This window comes from Palaemon carinicauda, chromosome 5 (assembly GCF_036898095.1).
Source record: "Palaemon carinicauda isolate YSFRI2023 chromosome 5, ASM3689809v2, whole genome shotgun sequence".
Taxonomy (NCBI): Eukaryota; Metazoa; Arthropoda; class Malacostraca; order Decapoda; family Palaemonidae; genus Palaemon; species Palaemon carinicauda.
The window spans coordinates 85,189,927-85,201,645 of record NC_090729.1 but is presented as its reverse complement, the minus strand read 5'-3'; the positions used below and the strand labels follow the sequence as shown (position 1 = coordinate 85,201,645).

General features: G+C 46.0%; 1 long non-coding RNA gene across 2 annotated transcripts in view; it reads left to right on the top strand.

Annotated features, from left to right (window-relative positions):
• Positions 1-10,872, top strand: part of LOC137641354 (uncharacterized) — an 11,742-nt gene extending 870 nt beyond the window's left edge. For both annotated transcript variants that reach the window (XR_011044495.1, XR_011044496.1), the window contains exons 2-3: positions 9,190-9,285; positions 9,709-10,872. This is a non-coding gene — a long non-coding RNA (uncharacterized lncRNA). The remainder of the gene's footprint in view (positions 1-9,189; positions 9,286-9,708) is intronic.
• Positions 10,873-11,719: the final 847 nt, after the last annotated feature.

Below are 11,719 nucleotides of genomic sequence, written 5' to 3'. Positions count from 1 at the left end.
TTAATTTTTCAGCTTGTAGAACGATTCCTTTCGGGGTTTTCGTTTTTTTCTTTAGTGTTCATTCTTTTTTTAAATTACATAATTACATAGTTACATAATTATAATTGTTATAATTCTGTTTCGGTTACAGCTCTCCTTCCGCGAGTGTAAGTGGTTGTGAGGGCACGTGCCTGTTGTGTAATTCTTGTTCCTTTTCCTCGGGATTCCTCTTCGGAGCCTTCCCGGGGGAATGAATGTGTACTAATATTATTTGTTTTATTTTTTTACAGTTACCGATCTAGTTCGTTTCTGTAATATAGCAACGGTGTGAGCTGTCTGGTTGAGTCCTGGGGATTCGGCTGTTGCTGCCTCCCCCCTTGTATTGTCGTCAGGGGCGTGTCTCCTTCTACTGGTAGTACTCCCGTGTCGACGGACAGCTCTCCAGTTCATTTTAGAACAGTCAGGAGGCTTGCCTCCTTGGGCGGATAACTTTCCTTCCGAGGGAAGTTTTTTTCCTGTCCAGGCTTGAGCTTTTCCTCTTTTGGGGGGTTCTTCTCTTGCCTTTTTTTCGTGCGACTATGCTCTTGGTGCTGAGCGGTCGCACCTGCAGTTTCGCTCAAGGGGCTGGGCAACTGCAGGGGCTCCTCTTCGGAGGATTGCCCCTTTTAGGTCACTGGCTGACCAGTCTCTTCCACGAAGTGTTTCTCTGTCGTTCGCGAGAGAGTACACTCATAGAGACTCCTCTTCGGAGGTTTCTTCTGTTGCTGTTGCTGTTGGCCTCCCTCGCCGTAAGGCCCTCCGTCCGCCTCGTCGTAAGGGCCTCTCATCTCCCTATAAGGGTGCTTGAGGCGCCTTTTTGAATCTCCGTTTGCAGCCTACAACTTCTTTTTCTCGATCTTCCGTCTTGGTGCAGATGGACAGCAGTCTAATCTCGTCTCCCGACGGGCAACGGTCTTCCCGACGGACAACGGTCTTCCCGACGGACAGCGGTCTTCCGACGGACATCAGTCTCCCGGCGGACAACGATCCCTTCGGGGCAAAGGGTTGCCCCCACGGGGGTTCTTCCCTTGCGTGTCAGGGTTTCCCTGCGCGCCCTTCTGTTCGTCAGCGCTCTCCTGTTCGTCAGCGCTTTCAAGATGATCTTCCCTGCGGTTCCTGTTACGTGCCCTGTGCGCCCACGTTCGCCCTCGCGATCTAGAACTTCGGTTCAGGTCGGGGTCAAGGACTCTTCTTTGCACAGGCTTCCACGCGTAGCCTTCTGCTCGTCAGCGATCATCAGCTCGTCAGCGATCATCAGCTCGCCAGCGATCGTCAGCTCGTCAGCGATCATCAGCTCGCCAGCGATCTCCGGATCGCCCATGTGTGTTACAGCTGGCACGCCAACGTTCTCCAACACTTCTGAAGGAACATGGTTCGCCAGCTACTAGCTCAACTGCGGATGCTGATCGCCATCGCGCGACCCTCAACTGCAGATGCTGATCGCCATCGCGCGACCCTCAACCGCGGATGCTGATCGCCATCGCGCGACCCTCAACTGCGGATGCTGATCGCCATCGCGCGACCCTCAACTGCGGATGCTGATCGCCATCGCGCGACCCTCAACTGCAGATGCTGATCGCCATCGCGCGACCCTCAACTGCGGATGCTGATCGCCATCGCGCGACCCTCAACTGCGGATGCTGATCGCCATCGCGCGACCCTCAACTGCGGATGCTGATCGCCATCGCACAACCCTGAACGATTGCCCGCTTACGCATGCTGCTCCTCATCGCACAACCCTGAACGATCGCCCTCTTGCAGATGCTGATCACCATCGCACCCTTTCACGCGATCATTCACCTGCGCATGCTGCTCGCCATCGCACAACCCTGAACGATTGCCCGCTTACGCATGCTGCTCCTCATCGCACAACCCTGAACGATCGCCCTCCTGCAGATGCTGATCACCATCGCACCCTTTCACGCGATCATTCACCTGCGCATGCTGCTCGCCATCGCACAACCCTGAACGATTGCCCGCTTACGCATGCTGCTCCTCATCGCACAACCCTGAACGATCGCCCTCCTGCAGATGCTGATCACCATCGCACCCTTTCACGCGATCATTCACCTGCGCATGCTGCTCGCCATCGCACAACCCTGCACGATTGCCCGCTTACGCATGCTGCTCCTCATCGCACAACCCTGAACGCTCGCCCTCTTGCGGATGCTGATCTCCATCGCACCCTATCACGCGATCATTCACCTACACATGCTGCTCGCCATCGCTTACCGCCAGCGATCTTCTTCACCTACGCGGCAGCACGATCCCTCGCCGTCACGCCCATTCGCCTGCGCGCCCGCGCGATCGCTCGCCTGCGCGCCCGCGCGATAGCTCGCCTGCGCGCCCGCGCGATCGCTCGCCTGCGCGCCCGCGCGATCGCTCGCCTGCGCGCCCTCGCGACCGCTCGCCTGCGCGCCCGCGCGACCACTTGCCTGTGCGCCCGCGCGACCATTCGCCTTTGCGCGACCGTTCGCCCTCGCGCGACCATAGTTCGCGGCGAATTCCACAGCCGGTGGTAGCAGCAGGGACGCGTGCTCCTAGGCGGCACTCGGGATCACCTCCATCCAAGCACAGGTTGGTAGTGCAGGACGAAGACAGGTCAGTACAGCATTCTTCCCACCTTCTTTTCAGGCAGGAACCGTCGTGTCCTCTCCAAAGGATCGCCCGATCCCTTTCACCTTAGCGAGGATTTCGGACTCTGTGTCCTTGGAGCAGCAGACATGGTTTGATCCGCTGGCACGGGCGTTAATGAGGGTTATGAAACCAGCACTCACCGGCCAGGGTAACAAACCAGCGGCTGTCTCTCCTACGCTGAAGAGAAAGAGAGGAGTGGACTTCGTGGTGACTTCCCCCAGGGCGAAGTTGGTTCCCAAGAGGTCGGTCTCGAGGGTCCCCTCTCCTGCACGAGTACTCTCTCCTTCTCCCGCCCTGGAAGGATTTTTGGCGGGGGGGCTTTCCGTTAAAGATTTCTCCATCGGACAAGGGGTGACTGCTTACCTCTTCCTCTGGGAGCTTACCAGGTTCTTTCCCTCCTCGGTTACGGCCCGAGGTTTGGTTCAAGGAAGCTACAGGAAGATCAATGGTACTTTCCTCCTCTCGAGCTCAGGCACCTTGGCCTTTCGTCGTTAAGTATCTACTTGCGGACAAGCTCGATGTTGTACCATCTGGACGCACTGACTGAAGGCTTCCTTCGGGTGTCTCATCTGTGGAGGTCAACGACCTCAGACACCCTTCCATCCTTGAGAAGAGTTTTGTCTTTGCCCAAGGACAGAGACTTAAACATCTGCTGTGCGGAGTAAATCGACTTCCGGTTTCACTCCTCCAAGGCGCTTTCTTCCAGACTCTGCAGGGCTCCAGCTCCCTTTTCTTTCAACCACGTCGGCCTAAGTTATCGGCTACGACAACTGGGACAAGGTGTCCAATTGCAGTTTCCTCCTGTCAGGAACAGATGGCAAGGGAGACTCCCCCGGGGGGGCATAGTCCTAAAAGGAGTTCACGAACTCTAGGATTGCAGGTTTTTTCGCTGGGAGGATGCTTAAGGTTACTCATCCGAATGACAGCTTCCCGATGCCCATTCCCGCACAATCTCTGTGAGTAGCCAAGGATATCGCGCCTGCCGTCTCTGTCAGCGAATTCAGTGTCTCTGAACCTCTATGCCATAGCATCAGCAGAGTTACCCGGTTGGGCAGAATGATCCATACCTTAGGCGAAGGTCTTCCTTAGGATCATCGACGGCTTCACCCCCGGCCCCCTCAGTCGATCCTTTCTTGTAAGGAAGGATCTGAGAGGGGATGTCCATAGTCGACCTCTCAGCCCTGATCAAGTTTGTCGAACAAACTTTGGCCAGCGTAGACCAGCAGAATCGATCAGACTGGTAACGAGGCGACAGGACTCCTTTAACCCTGGATCGGAAGGACGGGTACTTTCAGTTTCCATTCCATCCATCTTCCAGGGTGCTCGTCGAATTCAGCCTAAACTGCAAGTATTCCTGCTTATGATGCAGTGTGGCTATCCCGCCGTGGCATAGCAGGTTTGTTTCCCCAGAGAACTCTCCCTGCCTTCCTCTTGGCCGCTCAGGTGCAGACTTCCGCCTCCTCTGCTGTTTGGAGGGCTGGTCAACTCCGGTAGGCTCGGGTTTCGACCTTCTTCAGCGCCGGGAAAAGCTTCCGAATGCTGACCATGAGTGTGGGCTCATGGTATTTTGCTTGGAGCCTTCTCTTCCTCTGCCTCAACATCTGGAGTATCTGGCCATGATATTGAGTCAACCGCCTTACCACGTTGGAAACCCCGCTTCTCGTCCGTCCAGCGAGGTTAAGCAACGTCGGTACTTGGATGGGTGACCACCTGGGGACGCCAGATTCTGTTACCACATCCTCCGAGCCTTCCTTTCGGTTGACTGTGGCAAGACTGAGAAGAGTCGCAGTACCTGTTCTCAGTCAAGCAGAGTTTTCAGCCCTACCTTGAAACGTTTCCTAGTTCTTCTTTCCTCATTGACCCGTTTATAGTCCGAACGGTCGCCTCAGGATAAGTTCCATGTGGGGCGATCCAAGTTCCGGTGGCTTCAGGCAATGTTTAACCGGACTCCCTGGCCCTATGGGACCAGCGGAACTATTAAACCTGCAATGGGTGTTGACCTATGGAGCCTCTTGATGGTAGTGGATATTCTCGTCCTTTCCCCACATTCTTGATGCGGTTCTCGGACTCGTCAAAGGAAAGGGGGGGGGGCATGTTCCGGTCCAGGCCTATGGTCAAGACCTGAAGGATACCTCTCCATCATTCAGGCAGGCTTAAGGGCCTTAGTCTGGCCCCTCTTCAGATCCTACCGCTCCTGCCAAGTCGCCCCGTTGCGTGTCGACTTCATGCTAACCAGCAGGGGACGCATTTTCACACCTTCACATCTTGCAGTAGAGATACCGGGATGATTGAGATTCTCTCAATTCCACCATCGGCTCTCTCATTCCAGGCAGGGGAATGTTTCTCTCAGACTATCCGAGCAGAGCCTCATAGAGAGAGTGTACCTAGGGGTCTTTGACCTTGGGTAACCAGCAAGTGCTGGTCTGGGGGACCTGATCGCGACAGCTTGGAACCTCAAGCTTCCGCTAGTTTTCCCCCCAGTCTCAGACCCCGAGACTCTGGCAAGATGCATTCCGGTGATGGTGGGACAACTTCGACGCCTGCGTCTTCCCTCCTTTTTGTCTGCGGACAATGGGTCTCAACAAAACCAGGCTGTCTGTCAACCTTTCAATGGGAGAGCTCCACTGGGACTATGCGCAGAACGGTTTCTGGACCCTCTGCTTCCCCTGACGGAACTCCCGGGAGAGCTTCTCCCACGGCGCAGACTACTCAAGCAACCACACTGCGACATCTCTCCCGAACCGGGACGTCGCTTCGGCTTCATGCCTGGAGACACTACGCTTCCTCCTCTAGAAGAGACAACCCGCTACAGTCGCGGTACGGAGGTCGCGTCATCTGCGATAGTCATCCACAGGGGTCTCCCAGGCAAAGTGAAGAGTCTAAGGTGGTTGGTGCCGTGGGAGATATACCTCTTCCCGTGAGGCCTCTTCTCCAGCAATAACGGTCTTATTGCCTTTCGGCGGGAGGAAACTCCTTCCGCTCTTGGCAATGAAGCCTGTCGCTCAGCCTTTCCCTGACCTTCAGGCTTAAAGGAATAACTTTTTCCTGCCCGCTGGATCTATCCTCGCTCACGCGAAGCTACGATCGTCCCTGCCCTAGTCGGAGGAAGACCTCCAACTTGGAGCATGGCTCGGACTTTTAGTCCTTTAAGAGATCTTCTCAAGACCCTTTTATGACAGGCCTCGGATTGTATTCCGCCTTGGGTCTTCTGCTCACTCTGGCCACGGCCAGTGTGTAAGCAATCTTCTTGGTCTCTTACTACTCCCCCCCCTTTCTAAGGAAGAGGGGAAGGCAACATTCAGGCTCGCTCCTGAGTTGTTGGCTAGACTCAGAATCTGAGGGTCCCGACCCTTCGGTCCGATTCATTCAAGATTTTGAGTCTCCATTCTGTGTCTGATGTCCCAAGACCTTCTCTTTCTTGCCAGTACAGGAATCGAGAGGTTAGCGCTGGGAACAGCTGCAGTTTGGCCTCAGTTGCAGCCGATTTGGGAACACAAGGAGGACATGGGGGGAGAGTCACCAGTATACCTCTTCAGCCCGGACTCAAGGACATTCATCTCGACCTGTCTTCAGACCCTCCCCCGTCACGTCGCCCTACAACACGATGTTGGATACATCGCAACGTCCCTCGCCTTCGAGTAATACTACTCTGTGACGCAGGTGCTACAAGCTGGAGTCTGGAAGCGTCTGATGACCTTCGCAGCCCGCTTCCTGCAGGGCGTGACCCACAGGAGTCTCGATACGTTTTCTATCGCTCTGTGGTGGCTACACAACAGCTGGTCTAACCTCAGGCTCCTTTTTGGACAGGTAGCAGAAGGTTGAGGGCATTGTTATCAGGTTTTAGTCTGCATGAACGAAAGAAGTATGTCTGGCCCTTACTTCTTTCTTCATCATCCCCTCTACGGGGAAGCAGCATCCTGGTCTCTGCATAGCTGACCTCGAACCTCTGCAGGTAAACCATGCTTCCTTGTGTTCCGAGTATTGAGTCAATACTGTCGCGTCCCCCATACCCTGACGAGGTGGTATTGGGAACGTCCTAACCCAGAGTTCCTTCTGGAACTCCAGGTCAACTGCCTAGGACGGGTCACACTTCTTCCTTCACACACAAGCTTACGTAGGCCACATGGTTCCTTGCGGTGCAAGGAACTTGTGAGGTGCAGGGACTCCTTTTCTCGAGTGCGACTCACTCGGATTCTGAGTCCCCGGGTAAAGCCAAAGCCAGTATGGCTGGGGACTTTCCACCCTTCCTAAGGGATAAGTCACCCTTTGTAAATAGCGTGGTTTGTATTTCGGTTACGGAACAAATGACAAATTCGAAGATAATTTGTATTTTTCCTAACCATACAAACCTTAGCTATTTACACATATTTGCCCGCCAGCCCTGTCCCCCAAGACAAGTCCTACCTCTAAGTGAAAGTGAGTATTCACCTGTGTGTGAGGGGGAGGAGGGGTAGCTAGCTACCACTCCCCTACCCCCCCGCTAACTAGCGCGGGGGTAATACACCCTCGTTAAATTCTAATGGCTCGCCATTTCAGCTACGCTAAAAGTAATAACCCTTTGTAAATAGCTAAGGTTTGTATGGTTAGGAAAAATACAAATTATCTTCGAATTTGTCATGTTTGTAAGTTTTAATCTTATAATGGTAGTTTAGTTAGTTTGTGCAAAGTTTATTAGATAATTTTCTTTTAACGTAGAAGATGTAATTACCTAAGTGTCCCTGTCTTTAAAACCAAATCGTTAAGCCAAGAGTGTAATGCTGATTTTATTACTACTGTTCTTTTTTTCAAATGCTACTCTTTGTTACTGTAGCTTGCACGGCAATAAAGAAAACCGTAATTTTAATCTCTTAAGTTCTCCATATAAATATACTGCTCTCAGCCGTATTTCAGTAAAGTACATGTGACCATAATTAATAACTTTTACGGGTTGGTAACCTTTGTATCACTCCTTTACGTCGTTAAATCTGTTTCAAACTGCCAGGCAACATTTATTCCAGGAATTTTACAGATTTTTAGGGCAAATTCTTTAAGTGATTGATGAATCGGATTGATTTTAGCAATTGAGTCGGTGTCGGTTTTAGAAAGTTTGAAGTTAATGTTTAGAGGTACACCAATTATCCATAAAGTTTGGCCAGTCTTGCTAGTTTAATTTCTTGCACAACAAAGCTACGAAACTAGTAATTACTATCAGTTGCTTTGTTTAATGTTCATAGTTATTGAAAGTTTAGCAAAACCTCTTATGGAGTAAAATCTTTTATGAAGTAATTTTCATACACTTAATTTGATGAATAGACTGTTTACCGTATATTGCAACATAACTTTAATTCTCGGTCTAAACTCTGAAGTTTTTTAGTCTGTTACATAATTCTTATTTCGATTAAGTAAATTTTGTTAGATAAATTTCACTTCGACGCGTTCATTTTTCTGTCCATCTATATGACTCTGAAAGTTTATTATTTAAATGGGAAATAAATAATTTCGAATCTATTGAATTTCCCAGTTAAATGGAACATAATTTTGTTAATAGGGTATCATATATTGGTTTTGGACGCATGAATTTACTTTTACGGTAAAGATTGGTCCATTGAAATCCTGGTTTTACTATAAGCTATTTGTTCCTGATTACTGCTTATGTTGCCTACGCTGAAGTTTGGCGTAGAAAAGTTAAAAATCCTGGATTAAATGTTGCAGGATTCAGTTTTAAAAACTGACTTATTGGCGTATGAGCGTGATATTACTGTCACCAACCCGTGAAAGATTGTAGGGTAAAGTTACGGTCGCATACATTTTACTAAAATACGGCTAAGAACAGTATACTTATAGGGAATTTCATATCGAAATTAGATAGTGTACAATGATGACAATGAATGAATTAGTTTGTGCATAAAAATATTGACTGGTTCTCATTCATGAACAGAATTTACTAAAACTTAGTAATAAAATTTATATGCGGAATGTTTTAAAATTTAATTATTTTGAGACTAACTTTGGGGGAATATGAAATCTAGACTTTTTTAATCCTAAAAAATTAGCATTTATAACAGCTGGTGTAAAATTTTATTTGTGGCTTCTTAATCATTATAGATTAGCTTATATGAACTAGAGAATAAACTGAAAAAATAAGCCTACCAAATGGGATTTAATTAGATAGTTTTGAACGTTACTATCACAAGTCAGAAGATTCTAACGTTACCATAAAGTGTTGATGTTTTAGTACATTAAATTGCTAGGTCGTAAGAGATCTTGGGTTAGAAGTGTTAAAGGTACTGAATGTTATCAATTAATGCTGATAGAAAAGATTGACTAACACCACGCAAATATTTAATTCTGTATTTTATTGCAGAGAATCCTAAACCAGCGAATGTAAGACTTTTTTTTTTTTTTTTTTACAATTGTTAAAGACCACAGATCTTTTTTTTATTTAAACTGATTTCAAAATCAGTCTTCAGTCTCATAAACTTTCTTTACTCTTGGTTACCAGGATTTCTTAATGAAAGTTTTTTATTTATTGCTAATTATGTTAAAACCTTCCAGACGCTGGCTGTACTAGGAATCCTGCTCTTCTGCTGGATGCATCCTGTCACATTTTCAAAATTAACTCTTCCTACCAAATGTAATTGCAAATCAATGGTAAGAATTTACTCAACTCTCCAAACCCCACCCCCCACCCCCCTTTTTTTTTTTTTTTACATTTTTTTACATATCCAATATATTCACATTTTTTGAAGTCTTAACATTGTCATGATTTTATGAAGTTAAAGGTTAACTAGTTTTACATTTGACTGGTATGACTTTGTGATTTCATTTGGACTGAAATTGTATTTCTATGACTGTGATTTGTAATCATTTTACTTTAAAGTTAGCTAATTTTATTTTTGACAATGTTCCAACAGTTTGATGAGTTTACTCTAAGATACGCTGTTATATTTTATGACTTATTACTTGCAATAACTTTACTTTTAAAGTTGACTAGTTTTATTTGAATGAATGGTGACCATTAAAACTTTTGTATTTTATATTTTGCCTAAATATTAAATTTTTTTTTTCTTTCAGATATCAATTGGTGTTGCACCGCATGATAGTGAATCTTATCCATCTGGCCACATACCAGTCAATGTCATATATCAAGGATTCTGTGGAATGCGAACTAAAGCACTAAAGTGTCTTTTTCAACCTTGAAGACAAACTACGGACATTGGTTCTGTGACATTTTACCCACTTTTCCCACAATGGACCTGGCAAATGACTGAATGCTTCAGAGTACTTCTCAAATATGGAATTTGAGAATTATTTGAGTCTGCAAATGGTTGAGGATTTAACCAGGACAGTACGCTGACACGGGTTCTTGCCACTGAACGCCCTATGTCGACCGTATCAACCATATTCCTGGGTCTTCTAGTGGTTGAAGATTCAACCAGGACAGGGCGACCTGTAATCGATCTGACTTTGTGCTTTAAATCTGTTTTATTTGTGCTTTTAAATTAGAATTTGTTTCACTAAAATCTTTTGCTAAAGCCAAAGTTAAATACGAAGTTTTCAAAAATATATAGTAAATTTGGAAGTGTAGCGGATGTTACTGGTTTTAATTCTTTTTTCTTTTACTCAAGATTGAGTTATTTGTCAAACTGTAATGCCACATTCTTATTTCCAATCTGAGTAATGTTTCAATGCTGTTTAAGAAAAGATTTTAGATCTGCATAATTTTCTCAATGCTATTAAATTTTATAGTTGCGCAATTTCATGTATTTCTATTTTCAATAATTCTTTTCTCAATACTGAAGTTAAAATCTGTATGGATCTGTCTTGACTCTTTTCAATATTGTTTTTACAGTTGAAACTGTAAATTAAAGTTCAAATCTAAAAGCAATGAATTGGAAAGTTTTGATATTTTCTACTTTAGGGGAGGCATGCCTTAACTGTTCGTTGGATTTAAGTAAAAGCTATTAATTATTAATATATGTTGAGTTTGTTTGGTACATGAAGGTTATGGATGTTTTAATGTGTGGCATTTGTCTACTTAGGAAAAGTCTAATTGTCTATTTGCATATTCGAACTTTATAAAGCAAGTTTCAAGATAAAAAATATTTTCGAATCAAATTGTTTGCAATTCCATTGGTATTTTTAGATTTATTAAACTTCTGACTTGGTTGCTTAAGATTAAACTAAACTCTGGTGTTTGGAAGTTTCTAGTGTACTTACTTATCCTTTTGGGAAATTTATTTCAAGATTGAAGGAAAATATGAAGTGCAACCTTTAAACATACTGGCTAAGCTTTACGTTAAACATTCAAGGAGACCCGAAAATTTAGTGGTAAAATAATTGAAATTTACTTATCTAAAAAAAAACAATTTGAAGAAAGTGGTAAAGAATTATTCCCATTTGTTTGGGAAATTAATTCCCATCGAAATTTACTGTTTCCATCAAAAATAATTGAGAAACTGGCTGAGAATTTTTCTCACTGTTTGGGAAATAAAACTATTCTGGCATACCTTATACCACTTAGTTTAATACACCACCGTTCACAAGGTCTGTCTCTACCTGCAAACTGTGACCTTTTGCAGACTGTCTGCAGGCTCTGCTGCAGAGGTTTAGTTTGATGGTGTATAAGGATTAAGTAGTTGGTAGACTACAGTCAATGTAGTGAGGTGTGGGGGCCAGTATAGTACGGTAACGATTGTAAGTCTTTAAACTTTAATCTTGGTGCTGTGTAACAAAACTGATTTGTGTATAAAAGCTAATGGGAAGGTGGCTGAAACGAAGTATTTTAGAGGTTTCATGACTGTTGCATAGATTAAAAATTAAAGCAACTGTTACTTGTGGATGGGCGTAAACCACAAGCAATTCTTGGTTTACTTTTCGATGGGTTTTCCAGTTTTAAACAGGATTGGGGATTTTCCAGGAAGGCGTCCTCCCATCCCTCGATTTGTGGTATGTGTTAGTCCAAGACACGCATTGAAAGGTAATATACAATAAACTCTGTACGGTAGTTGACGAAATGAACTGGAGGTAAGGTACTATCGCCTGGCATATTTGACGTATTGCCTCGAGGCCCTGCTATACAAAA